Source organism: Schistocerca americana, chromosome 3 (genome assembly GCF_021461395.2).
Source record: "Schistocerca americana isolate TAMUIC-IGC-003095 chromosome 3, iqSchAmer2.1, whole genome shotgun sequence".
Taxonomy (NCBI): domain Eukaryota; kingdom Metazoa; phylum Arthropoda; class Insecta; order Orthoptera; family Acrididae; genus Schistocerca; species Schistocerca americana.
In genome coordinates, this window is record NC_060121.1 from 802324570 (window position 1) to 802348825 (window position 24256).

Below are 24256 nucleotides of genomic sequence, written 5' to 3' on the forward strand. Positions count from 1 at the left end.
GTTTATTAAGTGTTAATCATCTGTCGCACAATTTTCCAGTCGCTATCTAAGATGTCACATCAGTTACGCAGTCCAAGGAACGTGTCATTTTAGTAGGATATACCAAACAGCAAATAACTGCACAAATTAGTATCAAATCGGCAGGTGCTGAAAGCTTTATTTTATAACATACGGGTAGTAAAATTACCCGTTAGTGAGAGTGCTGATCTTTTCGGTTCTGGGGAGCACCATATTTTCGGAGAAAGAAAGAATTCTGACACGAACTATTCAACATTGCTTACAAGAAATTTTTAAACTGTGTTCGAAACGGATAAAAATTGCAGAAACCACCAAAAATGTCAAACTGTGACATGAAGAGAAGTTTATGTGTGAAACATTTTTTGGACAATTTATTTGATACCAGTGCTCAAAAACTCGCAAATTTGAAGAATACAGGATAATTTTACTTCGACAGTAAAAGCCAGGCGATCAGGAGTAGACCAAATACTTGCGGATAAAGATGAAAAGCGAGACAGAGAAAATTGGAAAAAGAGAAAAGTCAAGAGAAACAAAAGTGCACAGTATTTACGAGGGCTGTCCAGAAAGTAGGTTCCGATGGGTCACGAAGTAGAGATCACAGTGAAAACCAGAAACGTTTTATTTGCAATAGTTAGGTACACCTTCCACCTAGTTCTCTACATAGTCGCCGCTGCACCTTCGTGTTTTGTAGTAGTATCAACTTTCCAATATCCTCGTCATAGAAGGCAGCCGCCTGTGCTTTCGCCCAGTTATCTGCACTGGTCTGCAGCTCGTTGTCTGTGGAAAAATTTTGTCTTGATAGCCAGTGGTTCTTGTGATCAGAGACCAGACTCTTTGGGAGCCAATTTCGGACTGTATTGTGGGTGATGAAACACTTCTCATCGGAAACGCAGCAGGAGCATCTTCATTGCCCCTGCAGTGTGCAGCCGATAATTGCCATGAAGAAGGAACTGATCAACAGTTGTGTTATGTGGGCTGCATGACACAGGCGAAATCTCTAACCAGGCCCTCATACTTGGCGGGAGACGCTATTCCCTATGCATCTTTACGTGCTCACTGTTCACTCTAAAAAGAGCAACGCGACATGATCAACGGGCATATTACAGACACTGCCCAACACATCTGTGCGTAGCCTTGCTGGATTTTTCCAGTGGTTTCCATTTCGGGACCTGATCGAAACTTACTTTCAGGACAACCCTCGTACTTATACGTTTCTTACTGTATTTCCTTATTTATCATCTGAAGAGCAGGCAAAGGAATTTTCAAGTTCAAATGAAATTGAAGTTGTTTATGCTGGATTTTCAGAAAGAGTTTCTGAGAATAGTTCCTTGTAGAATGCTGCAAGACGAGACACCAAAAATTTTATTACTGGAAAATTAGCAGATGGATTGGGTAGATGTCATCTGAGTATAACAGATTCTTTGTATATATTCTTCAGGCTACAATAGAAACACGTAGGCAGGATACTGAAGATCCTATTAATACATCACCTCTTCATACAATCAGACAGAATGAGAGAGGAGAACGTTCTGAAACAATAAAATCAGCCTAGTGTAATAACATTCCCACAGTTCCTTTTGTTCACTGGGATGTTAAACTGTTGCCAGCATTGAATGTCAGGGATCCAAAAGACGAAGAACTTCCAATAATTGTTACGTTTGATGATAATGAACATGTAATTTAACTTCCAAAATTACAGAGTAGTTCTGATATAGATCGAGTGAACCCTGTCTGGAATCCATTAACATATTTGGGTATTGAACATAGTCAAAGATTTATCTATGACACAACTACCTCAAATACTGGCCGTCTTAATGAGGCGCACATCTTACTTGAATACAAGTAGGTCGGGAAGTTGTTGCGTTTCCTATGCTGTCATAACATACAGACTTGATTTAAAACGTGTGTTTGAATGTAACGTACCATGGTGCAACAAGTAGTAATGACATACCATTTTTTCAATACATGAGAGAACACTGGAAAGGTATCAGTGTCATTAATTTTCACAGTGGAAAATAGATGGTGAATTAGATTTTTAATGAGTGAGAAATCAAGTAGACATTAGTCTTTTATGAAAGTGAATTAGATAAGCCAATTGTGATAGGCGATATCTAAACTAATAGAGCTCCGTGTAACATGTTTTGGAGGAGACTTTGGAAAGACAGAAGATATACCCTCCTGAACCAATGCTTCAAGCAGGATAAACAAATTGACTGCTGAAAATTATTTCTTCTAAGATCACAACTTGAACTGTACATTGTAAATGAATATGCATTGAGAGATCTCTCTCTTTTTATTTTAAGCGGTTATGTCAATCTGTGGTTTCAGTGCAGTGCAGCTGTTAAGGTTCCTCACCTGGATCTCTACTCTCATCTGCATCTCTGGCTCTTAACCTTTCTGAAATCATATGAAAAACACAGATTCTGCGATTTCAGAAGCAATAGTAAAGAAGTTTAGTCATCATTTGTAGTATTTATTAGAACAGTTATCTGTCATATCACTCTTTGATGATGAAGCAGACGACCAAGTCAAAGTCAGAATGGTAGCAAATTTAGACAAAGAGATTTTACAAAATTAAAACACATTACACCTTTTTGTGGAAAGCTGGGAGGATCATTGTATGGTAAGTTCACTAATACTCAGATTACCATTCATTATTGATTTTTTATCAGTTAATTCGCATCTCCCAATTCAATGCCATTTTTATTGTTAATTAAAAATTAGCTGAATCGAATCAATCAAGACCAAAGATACGTCATCTTGAGTGAAGATTTGAGACATTAATTTTATTCAACAATGCCCTTCGACTTTGACGACCGCCACTACATATTAAGACGATAAAACGATGGTTAAGGAGTTTAAAGTTTTAATATCTCTGATGAGAGGTGTGCTAAAAGAATGCATGATTTTCATGCGCTACTGGCTGTAGGTGGTGGAAACGGAATGTATATTGTGCTGTGTTCAAGGACGTCGTACACTGTAGCTGGATTGCAAAAGAGAGGGATTGCTCCCGAGAATAATAAACGCATCCTAAAAAAGCCAAAATGGCACATTTAAATTTCATTTTATGCAGTTTTCAGTTTACAATATTAAAATTTGTAGCTTCAGTCTACATGGGTTAATGTCATCCAGTTGGGACAATTTTTTTCCACGGTAAACCTGACCAAATAGAAAACATTTAGGGGGTGAGAGTAAATTTTTTGGAAGAAAATTTTTTAGGCAAAATAACGGACATGCTAACGTTCACGCAATGGAACAAAATCGCAAATTCCAGTTATGTGATGTGTCCATCATTACCACTCTCTTTTTCTTTCACAAAGAAAAATTGTGATATGTCAAATACTAATTATTTAGTAAAATAAAAATTTGTTTTGATGTTCAGTAGATGTATGGATTTCCAGAACTGCACATACTGTGATTTCCTCTTGAGGACTTGTAGCCTTCGCTTTCATCGAGCTGCCCTTTTTGATGAATTTATTCAAGGTGCAGTCAGCGTCATGTGGAATGACAATCCAGTTATCCGGATCTTTATTCTACTAGACAACGCTGAGATGCAATGACGAGGTGAATTTCAATCTGTCAGCAGCCACTAGAGTCTCTTTCTCATGTTTGCTAAATATTTTCCGCTGACATAGGAGCCACTGACATAGAAAGCATGGTACACTGCTGCTATGAGCGAGGTAACTAAGGGTAACCATAAACTCTGGTGTGCTATGTATAAATGAATTTTCAGTTTCGTTACATTTTTTGTACAAAATAAATATTATTTGGTTCTCAAAATATAATATAATGGGCAGTTTTGTTTGCCCAAGTCCTGCAAACATGCAATAAGTAATTATAAAGGTCATCCGTTCAAAGAATAGCAGTTATTATATCCATCATATAAATTTAAAAAAAGACTCATAGATTTAATTCAACTGGATATACAATAGAATAAGTACCGAGAATGAAGCAGCTGTTTCCTGTATGGCTATTGTTATTGCCGGAGGTTTTATTCAACAAAATGCAGATCAGTTTGAACCTTATCAACAATAATAAAGATTCTACCTTAGTGCACTGTCCCTCACAATCTACCGTGTAAGAGGGTTCTAAAAGCTGAAGACTCCACGAATACCTAGAGTTAACATTTCTTAGCAGATTTCTGAGCTGTTAGATCAATGGTTTGACATGAAAACCACACAAACTATGGCAGCCCATTGCGAGGAAATCCGTGTGATTGTACCAAATAGGGAAAAAAGTTTCCTTGAACACCTTGTTCCTACATTCCTGAGTGGAGTGTAGCTCATATAAGGACTATGGAACGTGAGTGTATTATGTGAACTACCTTAAAATTTACAATGGATTAGCAACCAGTCCATCATTTGCCAAAAGATACTACCAGGTGGTGTCTGTCACTAAATATGGTGCCGGAGAACTTTTTTTGAAATCATGTAGGGAACCGTCTTATGTTACTGCTGATGAGACGTGGATGACCCCGGGTACAGTAATCGTCAGGCCCAATGTGGCTACGAGCCTAGCAGTAGACACGATTGCGGTATGACTGTCCATGCTGGGCACCTGTGTACTGTGCAGCGATGCTGTTGGTGAAGTGTCTGGAAGAAACTTTTAGAGAATTTTTTTAGCAACCCCTTAGTCACTGAACAATACCGAATGTGTACTTATTTTTCTATGGATACTTTTAGGATTAATATTTTGAATATATTTAGGATACGTTTTTCTTTAAACTTGGTATACATGATATTAAATTCAATACCACAACTGCGCACTTGTATTGGTCTTGTTATTGAACGTTACAATCTAAAATGTGAACATAAAATTACAATGGACGTTCGAAAAATAATTCAACACATATTTGTTCTCATCAAATTACAGGTAGCAAATAGCAAAACTTGTTCGCGACATCGTGGAGTATTCCCGCTTCAGGCCCTACAGTTTCATGAGGTTCCAATAGGCGGCTGCAATGCAGGTCCGTTTGATCCAGAAGGCTGCCATTGAGATTTGGAGGAAAATCAGACAATCGCAAATATTCATAGGCGGTTGCAGGTTGCTTACGGAGACCTGGCAGTGAACAAAAGCACGGTGAGTCTTTGGGCGAGGCGTCTGTCATCATCGCAACATCATCACGCATACCTGTCCGGTCTCCCGCGTGGCGGCCGGCCGCACCAGCTGCCACTACTGGAACACACGTACACTCTCATTCGAGGTGATCGACCTACCACAATCAAACACCTCACTGACCAACTGGACGAATCTGTTGGTGTTGATGACTCGCTCGTCCTCTTAAACGTATACTCAAAAGTTTGTGCCCGCTGGCTTCCTCATCGTCAAAAGGAACACTAACTGTGCATCGTTTCTTGCGCGTTTCGAGGCCGATAGTGACAATGCCTCGTCTATTATCGTCACAGGCGATGAAACAGAGGTTCCTTACTTCGAACTCGAAAGAACATGGCACACCATTGAGTGACACCACCCCACCTCACCTCCGAAAAGAATGTACAAAGCCGCACCCTTAGGGAGTGATGTAGTGGCGACGCTCTTCTAGGATTCAGAAGGTGTTATTCTGTTTGACGTTCTCCGTCATGGTGCAACGATCATCTCTGAAGTGTATAGCACTACCCACAGGAAACTGAACAAATGGCTTCCACGTGTTCGTCGCCGCAGAAATGCAAACGAACCTCTACTTCTCCATGACAAAGCAAGTCTTCGCATCCAAAGGAGTACACAAAACCATTCATCCTTATCCATCCTACCGTCTGGATCTCGTACCTTCGGACTTCCATCTGTGTGGCCCAATGAAGGGTGCAATCCGCGGCCGGCCGGTGTGGCCCAGCGGTTCTAGGCGCTTCAGTCTGGAACCGCGTGACCGCTACGGTCGCAGGTTCGAATCCTGCCTGGGGCATGGATGCGTCTGATGTCCTCAGGTTGGTTACGTTTAAGTAGTTCTAAGTTCTAGGGGACTGATGACCTCAGATGTTAAGTCCCATAGTGCTCAGAGCCATTTGAACCATTTTTTGCAATCCCCGGGAAGCAGTACGTGAATTATGGGGAGATTATTGATCCAGGAAAACGTTGTTTCCGACGTCTACTAGCATACAGCCCCCCCCCCCCCCCGCCTTCTCAGTAACGTGGCGTAAGGCTGTCGTATTGAATGGCGGTTATATTGAGAAACGGGATTTTTTATCCAAAACAGTGTGGAATAATATGGCGTATAGCAAACTTGAACAAAACAAGTCTGCTCTCAGAAAGAAATGTGTTGCCGTACATATTGATAGCCAGCATTCCTTGCACATCCCATTCAGCGAATGCCACTGAAGAATATGTTAAAATTCTTTGGTGGCATTCACATTTAGCTGATATTAAGTTCACGTACGTGATTTTTCAGCATTGAATCGGACGCAAAAAGCTTCACACACATCAGACTAGACGCGGCAACAACTCTTATTGTATTAGCAATCCATGTGAAAATCTCAATGGATTTAGTACATAACGAAGGTAATAGAAAATGGTATCCATTCGCAGACTACCTATTACGGCTTGCGTGAGAGGTTATTAGGAAAATTTTGTACCCCTGAAGGCAAACACTTGGCGAAGCTGACTTGTGGGTTGATGAAAGTTTGTTACAATTTCGCCAAAGGGTCTAAGAGTATCTTCGAATTGTGAAAGTGCGTTGTCGCGTTGCATCGGCGAGAAATATAACAAATCTGTCATGGCCGCTAACGTAACGTATAGTCATTCAGTTCTTTAATTATGAAGATGGGACGGCCAGGACATCTAGTATCTCCTGATTAACAGCACGTTTCAAACCGCCACACATTTGTGTCTGATATACAGATTAAGCCAGCGTTGGAATGTGTTTCTGTGGGTGCTAATGGTAAAGGTTTCAATTTATCAGAACGAGTGCAGGGAGCACTGTGTACACAAATTTGAAGGTGCTAGAGTGAGGTCGTTGAGTTAAACAGCAGTGTTTCTTTCGTCTACGCGGTCTGAATTTCCGTGCCCCCCTCGGAGTTAATAATAAGAGCGCAGCTGTAATATGACGGTACTTCCATCTGCTGCTCCGAAATTACCTTTGAAGTCACTACCACCGCATCGTTAATTACAAGCCCCGCATCGCATGTAAAGGCCTCGCCGTGCGCAGCCCGTGTTATCACTCTGTTTTCATTCACCCAACGCATGGTTGGGAGCATTATTTCCTCCCCCTCTGCACACACGTTCCGGGATATGAATCCTTCTCTCTCGTGAGAAACGTGCCGCCGAATTGGCTTTGTGTGTTCCTATTCCTGCTGTTGTTTCGTTTCACTCGCGTACGTTTTCGCCCTACGTTTCCTCGTCACAGTGGAATGTTGGAACAATATGCATTGCACTTACCTTTGCGTACACAAACGGCACCAAAATTCGAATGTGTGCCTTACCAGATGAGCAGGAGATGAAGTGAATGAATAAACATGGCAGATTTTCCGTAAGTCAGTGCCTGATCAAATTCGAATAACGGGAACAATTCAGGCATGCAATCAATCTTAGAGCACAAGATTAATGTAGCGTTGTGATCACAATAATTTCGAGAACGAAGCAAATATTTTTCTGTATTTAAATGTTACTGCAACTGAAGAACTACAGGTCGCTTGAGTTCATATCTATTATTATTATTATGTAACGAATAACTCCTTAAATTACCTGCCTTAACACATTATAATTATTCAAAAACAAATCGAAGCCCATCGTGTAGATGTAGTGCGGATTAGTTGGAAATTGGGAAAAGATTTATTTCAGAGAACATATTAGGGGGACCGGAAAATAACGCTGCTATTCGTTTGTCATTACTTGCTTATTGTGTACATCAAAGTCGTGCAAAACAATTGAAAATTGCACGGTATTGTTTACCCATAAATAAATAAGCTTTTCTTTTTTCTTCTATTTGTAGTGAAATAGATAGACATATGCCAGAACAGGTATATATCCGACATTATATGTTTTTTTAACAGCGATAGTAACAACAGTTACTACCAAAAACATTTGCGATATTTATCCAAGTGCGTTAGACGTTCGTAAATGCCAAAGGTGGTTTTCTAAGTTTAAATCCGATAACTTTGATCTTTCGAACTCGTATCTATCAGAAAGATTAACATCTTTGGATAATGACGTATTAAGGGCAGAGGTGGAAGCAGCTCCGTGTCAGTTGAGAAACCGTCAGACACTCTTAATCAACTTGCTCGTCCATCCGAGAACATTTGCAGTAGATTGGTAACGTACGCACAGCAAGTGTTGGTATCCCTCAATTTATTGCTTCAGCGGCACCATACAGAAGCGTGTTTTGATCACTTCATCACTGCATATGAAAAATTGGTCCTCTACGGTATTGCAGGACGCAAAAGGCAGTGTTTTTCTTCGAATGAAAAGCCACGAAGTAAAGCTAAGCCAGATTTACACCTTAAGAAGACAGTTTTGTGTGTTTGATGAAGTATTCGTGGGCAAGATCAGTTTTAAGTGAAGAAACCTGGGCAAACTATTATTGCAGATACTTATTGTCAACAATTGGATCGAGTAAATCAAGAGATGGTATGTGAGGTATTGCCCTAACCACCATGCACCCTCGATATTGCACTATCGGATTTCCATTTCTTTAGATGTCTACAACATTTTCCAATTGGCAAAAAACTTTAAACTTTGTATGATGTCGAAAATACCTCCTCTAGATATTCTGCTCGAAACTCAACTGATTTTTATCGATCTGACATTGAAAATTTGAACAATAGACGGAATACGGTTGTTGTTCAATAGGGTGACTACATCACTGATCAAAATTACAAACTTGTTAAAAATTATTATTTTGGATGGAGGATGGATATTAGTGTTTAACGTCCCGTCGACAACGAGGTCATTAGAGACGGAGCGCAAGCTCGGGTGAGGGAAGGATATCGGCCGTGCCCTTTCTAAGGAACCATCCCGGCATTTGCCTGAAGCGATTTAGGGAAATCACGGAAAACCTAAATCAGGATGGCCGGAGACGGGATTGAACCGTCGTCCTCCCGAATGCGAGTCCAGTGTGCTAACCACTGCGCCACCTCGCTCGGTAATTATTGTGTTCCCATTTCTTGAGGAAACCGACTTTAGTTTCCGGCCCCCCTAACAGAATCTTCGTCCACATTTCTGCTACAGAAGTCATCGCACGCTCTGGGGCGGAAGGCGGAAATGAACATTGAAATAGATTCATGTTAGCCCCTTATTTACGACTCTCAGGTATTTTTCGGGAGAAAATTTTTTCGAAACTCGCTTTTATGATTACACATATTTGTAATCCTATCGCCTTATTCGACGACACTGGAGAATGCTGATAGAGTCGTTTTGGAGAACGGAGCTTTCGCGCACAAGAGACTCTACGAGGCGTACAGAAACAGACAACCTGCAGACCTGGCCCAATGTCTTGTTTGCCAGTACAGCAAATGAATTTGATTAAAGTTTTTGCTATAGAAACTACCACTTGATTCTTGCTAGGCACTGAACAGGCTGTCTGTGTCAGAAGCTGCAATCGACCAGTAGACTGCCTCGTTCGCCATGACAATAGGTTTAGAATATTATGCACATTCGCTCAACGGCAATCCCGTACCGATACCTACCAAGTATTACATTTTCATAGTAACGAATATCTTTCGCTTGACTAGCTACTGGAAATTTCATGTATCTTCGCTTTTAGACGAATAATCCCCAGCAGAGTTCTTTATAGTGTGATGATTTCAAGTTCTAATTACTTTAACATTCACCTGACATGTGATTTGTCAGATAGATAGAAGTACCGATGGCCTATGATTATTAGTTTGTGTACACTGTGAGAGAAATTTTTTATTCCTTTCAGGACTATCTGTATGTTGCTTGTTTTTACGTACGTCATGAAAAATCATCCAGTGTGTAATGTGAATAGCAGCCCAGTCACAGTACATCGATTTTGGCCAAACTGTAATCTCTCTTCTGATAATGCCGCTCCGTTAACAGTGATCCTCTGCGTTCTGTTTACTGCCCTCTTTCAAACTTAGCATTTATTCATAGTTTTTTTTTATTTTTTACTGCGCGATGGTACGAAACTTTTAACAGGATTCCCTTAAAGCCTGGAAAAACTATAAGAACCAGAACTTCGCTTGTCTCATATACCGCGTGAGCTACCATATCAAGTTGGGTATCACACAATCCGTGCGTGCATTTGTGACAAAAGTTCAAGGTACGATGTTACCCCCTCCCCATATTTCTCCCCGTCTCTCTACCCCACACACGGAGACCTATTTCTATGAACTTCCAGATGTGGCTTCCACTGAGCAATCCTTTATGCAGCTTAACCAAACAATGATGCAGGTAGAATCCGTTGCATGAGACAGCATGCGTCCCTAATATTTTCCAAAGCGGAAGCGGATTTTCCGGTGCTCATGCGTGGGATTGTTTTGGTGATAAAAAGGTAAGGTAAAGTGTTGTGGATACCCTTGGGCTAGGGACGATTTACATAGCCTCCAGAAGGATCGTCTTGTGATACTGTCCGACGGTACAGGATCAAATTATGACTGCTACACACTTTCTCCTGCTTAGGCTAATGGAGGAAATCTGTCGGGTCTCTATGCCTTTGATGTGGTCTACAGTGGGCTCGATTGGACGTATAGAGGCACCATTAGGTCATGGGCGGTGTTCAGGGGCAGTTCCTCGGAAAACTTCACAAAAATATTTTTTTTACTACATCTTCACCGCCACCGGTGCACCAAAACTCAACCGACGATTCCAAGGCGACCACACACAGTAAATGTCTGAAGCTTTTACGATATGTTCTGAAGTTCCCGATCTGAAACAACCTTGAAAATTTTCTTGATATCTTTATCCGTTGCCAGAACACTGAGGTTCAAAATTACAACAATTCTACACGTAAAATCCGGTACCAGGCGAAATCTAAATAATAAATAAACATACTGTAAAGGTATATTCTCGAGGCTTTATATAGAAGAGATATCTCTTCAGTTTCAAAAATCTTTATGCATTATCGGGATACACCGCAGAAACTTGTTTCGTGTTTACCAAAGCCCAGCCGCTGATTCCGAGACGGTTATGAACAGCAAAAGGGTTTAATTTTTACGACATATTCGCGAGATCCAGATCTCAAAAAGCCCTGGATATTTCTGAGATATAGAGGAGCCAAACTGCCCTACTTGTACACGTAAAATATGCACGTTGAATCGGCTATGAGGCGATAACGTAGTTTATAAAGTGTCGTGTCACGAAAAAATATGCTGTAAATTGTCTCCGTTAGCATCTGGACACTCAATGTTGTAGTAACTGACGCCGAAGAAAATTCTTTTGCGCGTAAAATCTGGTCTGAGGTGTAAAATTAGTCTTGATTTATTTCAGTTTCACGTAAGTAAACCATCTCAACTCTACTGACCAGCACGTTTCTTTTCATACCAGTTACAAGTCCAATTGTAGCAGGGAAAGCAAGGAAAACATCGGAAAAATCCTCCTATCGGAGCATAGGAAATACAAATATGTTTCTGTTTATGTAAGAGATTCTGAGTGGAAAGTAGGGTATCATCTGCCTCGTACTGCTTTCCACAGAACGTTTACAAAATACCCAAAAAAATTTGGCATTCAAAAATATTAGCGTTTTTTTTATGCTGAGAGAGAAGAATACAATGGCAGAGGTAAAAAGACGGAAAATAACAAATACAGGGAGACAGCAGACGGTAGTCTGCTTGCTAGGTGCTGCTTGTTGGTAAGTTCCTATGGGACCAAACTATTGAGGTCAGCGGCCCCTATGCTTACACACTACTTAATCTAACTTAAACCAAATTATATTAAGGACAACACACACTGATGCCCGAGGGAGTACTCGAACCACCTACGGGGAAGCCGCGCGAACCGTGACAAGGCGCCCTAGACAGCGCGTTATGGAAAGAGTGAAGCAGACAGTGGCTGTGTGGGCGAAAAAGAGAAACAATGAGGCAGTGAAACATAGCTGACACTGACAGAACAGTGCTAAGAAAAGAATGAAGGAGAAATAGTCAAGGAGGAAGAAATAGAAACGAATAGAAAGTGGATGTTGGAGTGGAAATGGATGAGGGTAAGTGGTAATGGGGAGACGGAGTATATGACAATGAAACCAAGGAAAAGAAAGATAGTGAGAGATGAGAAGAGACAGCAGCAGTAAGCGAGGCAAGAGGAACACAGTGACAGTGAGAGAAGTTTGTAATAGTAGGACAGAACGTAGAGTCTTTGGCTGTGACGTAAGAGACTGTGACAGAGAAGCGCAAAGAGATAATGATTATGAGTTGGGCTAACTCTGCGAGTGAGAAAGTACAACCGGGTCTGGATGGGTATGAGCGACTTAACGATGCACTAATAAGTCTGAGTGAACTAAAGTTACGAGAGCTTGTCGGAGTTTTAGGTGAGCTGCAAGTTAAAAAAAAGCGCGAATCTGCTTGCACGCCGAAACATTTAGGAAAATTTTTAAAGGTGCTGAAGCAGGTAGAATGAGGCAGCTGGTACCCTACTTTCCAGTCACTTTTCAATAAACAGGGACACATTCACATTTCTCGCGCTCTGGTAAGGGAATTTTTCCACTGGTATACTACAGTGAATTAAAACCTGTTGTTGTCCGTAGCTCGTGGTCGTGCGGTAGCGCTCTCGCTTCCCGCGCCCGGGTTCCCGGGTTAGATTCCCGGCGGGGTCAGGGATTTTCTCTGCCTCGTGATGAGTGGGTGTTGTGTGATGTCCTTACGTTAGTTAGGTTTAAATAGTTCTAGGGGACTGATGACCGTACATGTTAAGTCCCATAGTGTTCAGAGCCAAGCCAAAACCTGTTTTTCCCTGAAGTACCGAACTGTATTTCTTTTTATAACTGTAAGCTAAACGCTATTCAAGCTCGTTATTTTATATATCCGTGCGAAGCAGTATGTACTGTGTGTACAAAAATAAAAAGACATAAAAAATTGGAAATAGTTGATTTAATGATAAAGTTCTTGTTTCTCTTTAGGAGCCCTACCAGCAGTGCCAAAGATTCCTGTCGTTTCCGAGGTAATTTCTGTTAACAGAGTTACCTCGTTCTGCCCCGCGCGGTCGTCTGCCGGCCCAGGGTAAACACATTGGGGTCAGCAGCGAAACGAAGTTAGCCGTCGCCGCCATGAATACATAATTCGGCGGTGCCAAGCGCAGCCGCCGAAGCTGTTGGCGTCACGCATAATTTGCATACCAGCGTTACTAATAATACGGAAACCAAGAATAACGCTTCTGTGGAATACGGACCGATGAAGCGATACGCTGATTAAAGGTGAATATTTGCATTTTGTGTCAGCGCCGGCCTGTTAATTTCCGATGATCGATCATTTCTGGGCACACAGTTATAAAATCCAGCCGTATCAGTTGCGTGATCAGCGATATTGCAAATCGTAGTCTCTTTTTTAATACGTCTCCCCGTTTTATTTTCTTTTTTTTCATTTTGCTTCCCTCATAAACCGTAGAGGGTGTCAAACATAATTAATGTTTGCCGTTAACTTTATTTGGTACCAGAAAGCGGTTAGAGATTCGGGATCGAAATCATCAGACAGCTATAGAGCTAAAGCCATTCGAGTGCTAACGTGAGACTGTCGCCACTCAACACAGAGAAGACCTTAAGAGTTTTCTGTCGTTATCACTCCAGAAAAAATGTTATATGTATTCATTGATAGGTCGATCATTTAATTCTTTCAAGTAAACATAGCTTCTCTCATCCGTCACATTAGGTAAAAATACTTGAAGTATGTCCGCTCCGATAGCTGAGAGGTCAGCGCGTTGGTCTGTCTCGCCAAGGGGCCCGGGTTCGATTCCCGGCTGGGGCGAATATTTTCTCCGCTCAGAGACTGGGTGTTGTGTTGTCCTCATTATCATTTCATCATCATCAGTGGAAGGCAATGGGAAACCACCACTGGAATCACTTCCCTAGACGCTGATGCGCTGGACCTCTCTGACGAGGCTTCCCCCATGACAAGACCTGCCGTCAGGCAGAACACAAAGCTTAAGTACATGAAGGATGAGTGGTGTTCTCGTGAGGAAATTCTTTATTACCTGGATCGACGGCCATCCAATCTGGTGACTTACGCATATTATTCGTCACGGGATTTAGGGTCATTCGTTGCTTCCTTCAAGTTGAACACCCACAGAATAGATAGAACATTTTATTCTGTCTGAAGTTGCCTAGATGGTATGAACTCAATGCAACACACGTTGCTGGTAATGTCACTTGGAATACGTCGGTTTCGGTAATATTAATACGTATACGGGTAGGAAATCACCGGAAATGTTACCCAAACTCTTAATCATATTGCAGATATTGGAATTTTATAGAGTTTTTTTTCCCTAATCGTTAGCTGCTTTCTTAATATTTTCCTACAAGTTTTCTACATGAGGGATCTGGATTGTGATTCCATGTATCAGCCCATTAGACTTGTGATTATTGTCCTACGAGTTTCTTTCTCCATTCTTAAATAATAATTTTCGCCTCAGTGTCTCAAGGCTGAATTTGAACGCATTTGTTACTGAAAATATGCTTTTTAAATACCAGCATGTTGACAGTTTCAAATATACAACACTCGCAAATATTGGTATACTACTTTCCTACCTCACGACATCTTAGATACATAAAAGTACACTCCTGGAAATTGAAATAAAAACACCGTGAATTCATTGTCCCAGGAAGGGGAAACTTTATTGACACATTCCTGGGGTCAGATACATCACATGATCACACTGACAGAACCACAGGCACATAGACACAGGCAACAGAGGATGCACAATGTCGGCACTAGTACAGTGTATATCCACCTTTCGCAGCAATGCAGACTGCTGTTCTCCCATGGAGACGATCGTAGAGATGCTGGATGTAGTCCTGTGGAACGGCTTGCCATGCCATTTCCACCTGGCGCCTCAGTTGGACCAGCGTTCGTGCTGGACGTGCAGACCGCGTGAGACGACGCTTCATCCAGTCCCAAACATGCTCAATGGGGGACAGATCCGGAGATCTTGCTGGCCAGGGTAGTTGACTTACACCTTCTAGAGCACGTTGGGTGGCACGGGATACATGCGGACGTGCATTGTCCTGTTGGAACAGCAAGTTCCCTTGCCGGTCTAGGAATGGTAGAACGATGGGTTCGATGACGGTTTGGATGTACCGTGCACTATTCAGTGTCCCCTCGACGATCACCAGTGTTGTACGGCCAGTGTAGGAGATCGCTCCCCACACCATGATGCCGGGTGTTGGCCCTGTGTGCCTCGGTCGTATGCAGTCCTGATTGTGGCGCTCACCTGCACGGCGCCAAACACGCATACGACCATCATTGGCACCAAGGCAGAAGCGACTCTCATCGCTGAAGACGACACGTCTCCATTCGTCCCTCCATTCACGCCTGTCGCGACACCACTGGAGGCGGGCTGCACGATGTTGGGGCGTGAGCGGAAGACGGCCTAACGGTGTGCGGGACCGTAGCCCAGCTTCATGGAGACGGTTGCGAATGGTCCTCGCCGATACCCCAGGAGCAACAGTGTCCCTAATTTGCTGGGAAGTGGCGGTGCGGTCCCCTACGGCACTGCGTGGGATCCTACGGTCTTGGCGTGCATCCGTGCGTCGCTGCGGTCCGGTCCCAGGTCGACGGGCACGTGCATCTTCCGCCGACCACTGGCGACAACATCGATGTACTGTGGAGACCTCACGCCCCACGTGTTGAGCAATTCGGCGGTACGTCCACCCGGCCTCCCACATGCCCACTATACGCCCTCGCTCAAAGTCCGTCAACTGCACATACGGTTCACGTCCACGCTGTCGCGGCATGTTACCAGTGTTAAAGACTGCGATGGAGCTCCGTATGCCACGGCAAACTGGCTGACACTGACGGCGGCGGTGCACAAATGCTGCGCAGCTAGCGCCATTCGACGGCCAACACCGCGGTTCCTGGTGTGTCCGTTGTGCCGTGCGTGTGATCATTGCTTGTACAGCCCTCTCGCAGTGTCCGGAGCTAGTATGGTGGGTCTGACACACCGGTGTCAATGTGTTCTTTTTTCCATTTCCAGGAGTGTATTCACATTACCGGTTTTGGCCGATGCGTTTAATTCACTAAAAATCTTTCTATAGATACATAAACAAATATAGTTGGGAGTTTTGAGCATTATGAAGTCATCTAACGTGTTTCAATAAATCTTACCGTAGCATTATGAAAAAGATTCATGTGACAATATAATATACACTTATTGAAACGTGATTAATGACTTCATTATGTTCATAATCTACAAGTAGGCCTACATGGTGCGGCAAATAAAACTGGTCCGAGGAACGATATCCAGAGTGCAAAGGAACACACTAGAGGAAAGGAAATGCAGTACTATCCCGACTATAGTAGACGTTGAAAGTGACCACCATTCATCATTTCGCATTTTTTGGGCCCTGGTCAGCAAGTTGCTGAAGACGAATCGAAGCTCAGCTACTGAAATTGCTGCAGTCTCATCCGAAATGTTCTGCTGCAGTTCCTGAAGATTATGAAGGTTGCTGCGATACATCTTAGACTTGAGGGCTCCCCACAAAAAGTAATCGCACACTGGCAGATCAGGTGACTTAAGTGGCCAGCTAGGGCCGCGAGCAAACTGACCTCTGTTAACGACTCTGTCAGGCGTGAAGATGCGCAGATTTTCTCCAAGGTTCGGCTGGCATTTTGGTAATTTGTTCCGTCCTGTTGGAAGTAAGTGTAGGTCTTTTCCCCCGCCGTTAACGCTGCCACAAATGGTCCGGGTGATTTTTATTTGTACCAACCTGTATAACTGTTTATGTGTCTGAGAAACATTTCGGTGGATGAAGCTCATCTTAAAGTGGCAACTACCTGCCGAAACCGATAATGCGAATTTTAATATATGAAAGTGATCGTAACCTAATAGATTGTTATGCAAACCGTTATATATGTAAATGTTTGTTGGTTAATTTAACTGGGTAGAATTCTTTGTATAGAAAATACATGACGTATGTTACTAATGACCAAATTATCTGTTATCTATATCTAGGCAGATGAATTTCTTGGGCATCACAGCGCTTGAAATCCCAGAATCTGTGAAGCTAATGTGTCATATTCGTTGATAAAAACTGATGGCATTTTAATTTGATGGCAATCCGTTCCTTGCACTGTTTACGATAAGTGATCGTTGTTACAAGAATATTATGTTTCGACTAACTATAATATCTTACTTGAATTTCAAGACTACACTACACTACGAATAACTTCGAGTAGAAGTCGGACGAGTTGAGACGTTTAAGGAGAGCCAAAATTACTGACGTGCAGTGGCGAAAATAAGAGTATATATGTGTGAGCACAAATTGCATGAACAAAGATACTTCATTAGTTTATAGTTACTGATGAGTAGCACTAACTCGAAAGGTGGTCGTCATCTGAGAAATTTGCGCGACACACCAGTAGCCATGAAGGCAACAGCGAAAAATAAGGAGCAATTGAATTAAACGCCCTAACAATCCCATAAACTGAGAATATAGCTACAAGTTGCCGACCGTCTGTATACCAGCAATCCCAGTACCAACGGTGGCATGAGTTCGTCAGCCAGTATCTCAGGAAGACCGGGCTACACATGTACAAACAACCAGGGACAACAAAGTTGCAGTGAGGCAAAGGCGTCTTGCTGCAGTAAAACGCTGTCTGAGTACAGTGGTTGCCTGTCAATCACTTGCTAGAGTCTACACAGACCTTCCATGGAGCCATCCATCCATAAAGATTACTCTGAACTGACTTTCAGAAAAGTGGTGTTCAGGAAAGTGACGTAGGCTGTCACTTAACAACGAAAGCAGGACGGTCGGTATATAAAGGAGCCTGCGAGAACGCACGGAACATTCGCTTTAATAGCAGTTTTGGTTCCAAGACTTCACACAAATACACTTGTTCACTTATGAGTCCTTCCTTGACAGAACTAGTTAGTAATTAGAAGTTGAAGTAAAATAAATTGTGATTTTTTCTATTAATTGACAGTTTATTAAAATTATTAGTTTTGTCAGCCTTAAAAAGTAATATATATTTATCAAGGTAATACTATTGATATATCAGGAACGCAGATAATTTAGCAGTGCCTTGAGTTGATAAATATTTCATCCGAATTTTTTTTATCGTCTCTTTATGTATGAAGAAACGATATGCACGAATGACTCCATGGCAAGATCTGTCATTTTACCTATTTTTTTAATTATATTCCAACAGGTCACCAAAAGACGTGTGAAGCACAGCGACGCGTCGCGCAATGCTAAAAAACAGTTATCTCAAACAACAATATCATCCACTGTCGGATATTGCGGAAGGAGGGAAGGAGAGGTGAAGAATAAGCAAATAATTCCACCAGCGCCTGAAAAATTCTGAGAGCAGTGGCAGACTGCATTCTGCGAGTGGGCTCCTTCTCTAGAGAGACTATTCGTGTGAATGGTGAAAGAAAACGATACTGATAAGGAGAAGCAGGAGATGAAGTTGGTCCACGGAACTGGTTCTAAACAGTGTTCTGCAACAAAGCAGCATTAAAGCTTCAGATCTCATATTCGACGTTCGTGTGAAAACAGCTTATTTTGACAATGATAAAGTAGAATGTTAGCTGCAGTCTAGTGGAAGTGACTGCAAGTAGAAGCGCCTGAACTAATTAATGATAACCACATAGTTTCTAAAACGGAATGAATGAGATATGAAGAAACAGTTGATATTATGTGTTGCAGTTGGGCTACCACGCACAGTATGATCTGTTGCCGATTAAGTAGTAGTACCCTTGAGGAGTAACTTTGGCCTTTCTAGCGTGTAGTACATCAGAAAATTTCATGAAATTGTCATCTTCAAGGCTGTTTTCCATACCATAGTGATTCTCATGGGTTACAGGTTATACGTCTGTAGCCTCCTCGTAAGTAAAAGTCTGTTCACTCATTTGCAACATGGGCACTCGTTGAATGCTAAAAGCTCTGCCAATTCGCATCTTCCTTTTTTCGTGTACAAAAATATATGTGCGATTACGTAACAAATATAATTACCCAGCTCGATGTATCTTCTTAAAATAAAGGCAACTTATTGACCCGCTCTGAATAACTACATTTCAGTACTAAAATAAGTGGACTGGAAACATACACTGGGTGTCAGAAATCTTGGTATAGCGGCAAGCACATATACTGATTGTGGTAGGCATGTTAAAAAACGGCAGTGCATTGATGGAGCTGTCATTTGTCCTCAGGCGATTCATGTGAAAAGATTCCCGACGAGATTGTGGCCAGACGACGGAAATTAACAGACTTTGAACACAGAATAATAATTGGAGCTAGACGCATGGGACATTTCAGTTCGTAAATCGTGAGGGAATTCAATTTTCCGAGATTCAAAGTATCAAGATTGTGCCAAGAAATCACATTTCAAGCATTTCATCACCCCACGGACAATGCAGTGGCCAGGAGCAGCAGCAGTAACAAACAAGCTACACTTAATGATATAAATTTGGAACTTGGAAGTGGGACGCACGACGAACCTTAGGACAGTGCGGCCAAGTTCGGCGTTAATGGGATATGCTAGCCGACGACCGACGCGAATGCCTGTGCTAACAGAACTACATCATGTGCAGCGCCTCTAGTGAGCTCGTGACGATATCAGTTGGTGGTCCCTAGACGACTGGAAGACCGTGACCTGGTCAGATGGGTCCCGTTTTCAGTTTCTAGGAGCTGATGCTAGGCTTCGAGTGTGACGCAGATCCCACGAAGTTATGGACACAGGTTGTCATCAAGGCACTGTGCAAGCTTGTGGTGTCTCCATAATCGTGTTAGCTGTGTTTACACCGGTTGGACAATGTTCTGTGGTCCAAATGAACTTGATATTGACAAGAAATGGCGATGTTCATGGACTTCATGTTCCCAAACAAATGTTCGCGTCTGGTTTGAAGAGCATTCTGGACAGTTAGAGCTAATGGTTAGGTCATCCAGAACACCCGGCATGAATTACATCCAACATTTATGGCTCATGATCGAGACGTCATTTCGTGCACAAAATCCTGCAGTGGAAAACCTCTCGCCGGTATGGACGGCTACAGAGGCGCCAGGGCTCAATACTTCTGCAGGGGCTTTCAGCGACTTGTTGAGTCCATGCCATGTCGATTCGCTGCACTACGCCGGGAAAAAGGTTATCTGACATTATATTAGGAGATACCCCATGACTTCTGTCACCTCAGTATAACGTTTCAGCAGAGAGAATTACCGAGGGTCCCCCTACTAGCAGCCACAACAATGCGTGGTTCTTATATTTTCGCAATTGCCACAACAACCGCAGGTGAGACAGACATCTTTCCAAATCCTGGAATTGTAACTGTCGCTTACACAACAGAGAAAATTGTGCGATGTTGTGCTGAACAAAGATTCATAATACGTCATCTCTAGCCGGCCGCGGTGGCCGAGCGGTTCTAAGCGCTTCAGTCCGGAACCGCGAGACTGCTACGACCGCAGGTTCGAATCCTGCCACGGGCAGGTTAGTTAGGTTTAAGTAGTTCTAAGTTCTAGGGGACTAATGATCTCAGAAGTTAAGTCCCGTAGTGCTCAGAGCCATTTGAACCATTGTAATAAGCAAAAATATTGCCGAGATGAGCTCTTGTTGGGCTTTATAGAGTTTGTTGCGTTAAATATCACTAGTTGTAGAAAAAAGAAACACGCTGAAGAGGCATGTCATGCTAGACAAAGCGTATTGTCTCACATGATTTATACGACGTTTATTAGTGACCCACTACAATGTGAGACACACATGAAATTGCAATTAAGTCAAGTGGGTCATTCGCTTGTACTCTCCGCTCCTATCGGATATTTTTCTACTTTATTCTCCTCACATAAATTTATATTTATCCCATGGTTAGTCAGTGTAGAACCAGTTCGCAGAAAGAGAGCAGCAGACGTGTGTCGGATCAATCTGCTAAAGCCAGCAACTGGCAACTCTTCCCTGCCTGTCAGTGAAATTCACTGCAGTCTTCAGCTATCCACCAGTGGCTATGTATGCTAAGTGCAATAGCGCCGACCTTCAGTCACGCTGCGCTAGCTCCGGATGGAGCTACTCAGCGGTACGTGAGCACGTTGCCTCCCAGCTATGTGCGTGTCGCATGCGTGTCCTTTACGGACGGCGGCATATATTGAACCAGTACAAACTCGAAGTGAATTGAGGCCAAGCTACACCCTCCAGCCGAGTTGTTGCACCTCTATCTGATGCAGATTGATGTATAATAAGGAATTGCTCTGAACTCACACTGCAACGCTGAGGCCATCCTTACGGCCAAAACACTCCTGTCTCCGTTGATAACTCACCGGGGGTGAGCTACCCGACAACTGGAAGAACTGCTCCCCACTACCCCTTAGGTGGCGTATCCCGACCCTACTGAAACAAAAAAAAAAACAAAAAAAAAAAATATATATATATATATATATATATATATATATATATATATATTATACACCTTGGCAACTGCTGACTGATTTGTGGTGACACTCGCTGTTTATAATGAACAGAAATTAGCTCTGTGACCAATATAAAATCAGAATGGGTGTTGACTGATTTGTGGTGACACTCGGTGTTTATAATGAATAGAAATTAGCTCTGTGACCAATATTAAATCAGAATGGGTGTTGTTACACGGACATTAACAATAACGCCTTACTACTTTAATGCGTGAAAAGATTCGTGTTTCCACTCAACGTGTCTGCCATATAACAAACAAGATGGTATTTTAAGTAGTGTTTCCTACCTTGCTTCACAGACTTTGTGTCCAGTTCACTACCAAAATAGACACGTAACTTGTGCATGCCCCATCTGAAGATGAGCCCAAAGAGATTCGAAAAGTTCGAAAACCAGTACGCGGACATAAAGACACTTACTCAGGGTGTCCCTTCCTCTTCCTTCATGTTTCTGAAGATATTTGGATTTCGTTTTTGCAATGTGTAGTTGGAGCCAGCACAGAGCAACGTGACACAGTGCTTAAGACACTGGACTCTCATTCTGGAGGTCGGCGGTTCAGATCCTCGTCTTGCCACTCAGATTTAGGTTTCCCGTGATTCCCCGAAATCGCTTCACATAAATGACTGGATTGTTCTTTCGAAATGTCAAGCCTGATCGAGCAGGTGTTCCGTCTCTAATCACTTCGATGTCGACAGCATGTTAAACCCAATCTTCCTTTCTTCCTACGCTCAATAATGCTCAGGTCTGGGGAGTCCGACAGCCAGCGGAAGTGTTAAAACTCAGAAGAGTGTTCCTGAAGCCTCTCTGTAGTAATTCTGTAAGTGTGGGGTGTCGCATTGTCCTGCTGGAATTGCCTAAGTCCGTCGGAATTCACAATTGACATGATAGGATGCAGGTAATCAGACAGGATGCCTAAATGCGTGTCACGGGTCAGAGTCGTATCTAGACTTATCAGGGGCCCCATATCAGTCCAACTGCCACGCCCCACACCATTACAGATCGCCCACGTGCTTGAAGGGGACTGTTCCGTTAATACTAGGGGAAACCTGGAAAAAATTTTCAGTTTTCTAAACAGTGTATCTCAAAGAATAAGATTTGTGAAAGCATATAATGCTTACCATCTTGGGTAAGAGACCTTTTCGGATTATCTTTAAGTATGAACTTTAGCTCTCACGCTTTCTTTAACTGTATTTTTTTTGTCGCAAGGGAATTAAACCAAGCTGATTATTTATGTACGTCATAGGTACGTAAACATTACTCAATATACAAAGTAGAAGGTTTATTTTTATCCTGTAAGTTCTTCACACAATTATCTTTAAAGGAGACTACTGAAAAGAATGTGTTGTGATAAATAGTAGTACTAAAAATGTTAAGTATGATTGTCAATAATTTTGGATTTGAATTCAGCGTTTTTCTTCAGAAAAGCACTTTATTTTCAAAATTAAGTCATCAGAGCAGTTTACTTTTTAGTTAAGACTGTTTTAAGACAGTATACAAAATGTCAGGTCTACATCTTCAATAGTTTTTAGCCAAAGTGTACCAAAACATGAAGTAATTTAACTTTTGGGAAATTCAAATTAAAGTAAAAATTTGCATTTTCTATTAAACTTGCATGGCACTAACGTATTCCATGTCCATATTCATCTTGTTTTCTGTGTTGCTCTTCCTCCCTTTTCTTTTTTACATTCCTTTTTCGTATTCTTGCTTTTTTGGTGGCTTCCAACACCGATTTTTCTGCTTTAAAGAGCCTCCTTCTGTCAGTTGCTATTAGAGCCCTACGCATATTTAGTCCACCATACACTCCCATCAGTTCCATAACATTAAACCTTGACCCTGCACCGTCATTGAAACGTGGAACAGCATCTAGCACACTTATTTTCAAGGTATTTAGTCCTACTAGAATAGTGTTTGGTATCTGTTCCCATATGCAACTGTTGAAACTTTCATTTGGATTTTGCGTCCTACCACGTAAACATTTCTCTAATTATCTTGTGTCACTAAGATCCTCATATGTAGGGTTTATAACTTCCATGATAGCAAATGGCAAAGAATGTTAATGGTTGTATGCCTCACCTTGAGTAACAGCTATCTGGTAGCCACACCATGAATCATTGCCAGGTGGGCAGACTGCATGAGATGGCTTGCCACATGTGGAGGATTTATGACAGAAGGTAGCCTTTAATGCTTTCTTCACTGCCTTAAAGGCATTTTTATTTTGTCTTATGGCTTGTCTATAAAAACACTCCAACCTGTTAATTTCTTTGTCTGTAAACCAACCACAGCAACTAATGAACTTCACATCAGCTAAATTCTATCGCCGGCCGCGGTGGCCATGCGGTTCTGGCGCTGCAGTCCGGAACCGCGGGGCTGCTACGGTCGCAGGTTCGAATCCTGCCTCGGGCATGGGTGTGTGTGATGTCCTTAGGTTAGTTAGGTTTAAGTAGTTCTATGTTATAGGGGACTTATGACCTAAGATGTTGAGTCCCATAGTGCTCAGAGCCATTTTTGTAATTTCTATCCCTTCAAATTCCTCTTCAAGTTCCTCAATCTTTTACCTAACCTTTTCTGGACGTGTCCAACATATTCCATGTTTTCAATTTTTGTGTCAGCATAGGGTTTGAATTATTAAACTTTTGGTGTCCTTTTCCGTCTCCTCATGAATATATGACACAATATTTCTCCACTTATCTGTCCATGGATTCATGAGGTTGTCTTCATACACGTACGCGTACATCCACTCGATTCAATTTGAAACG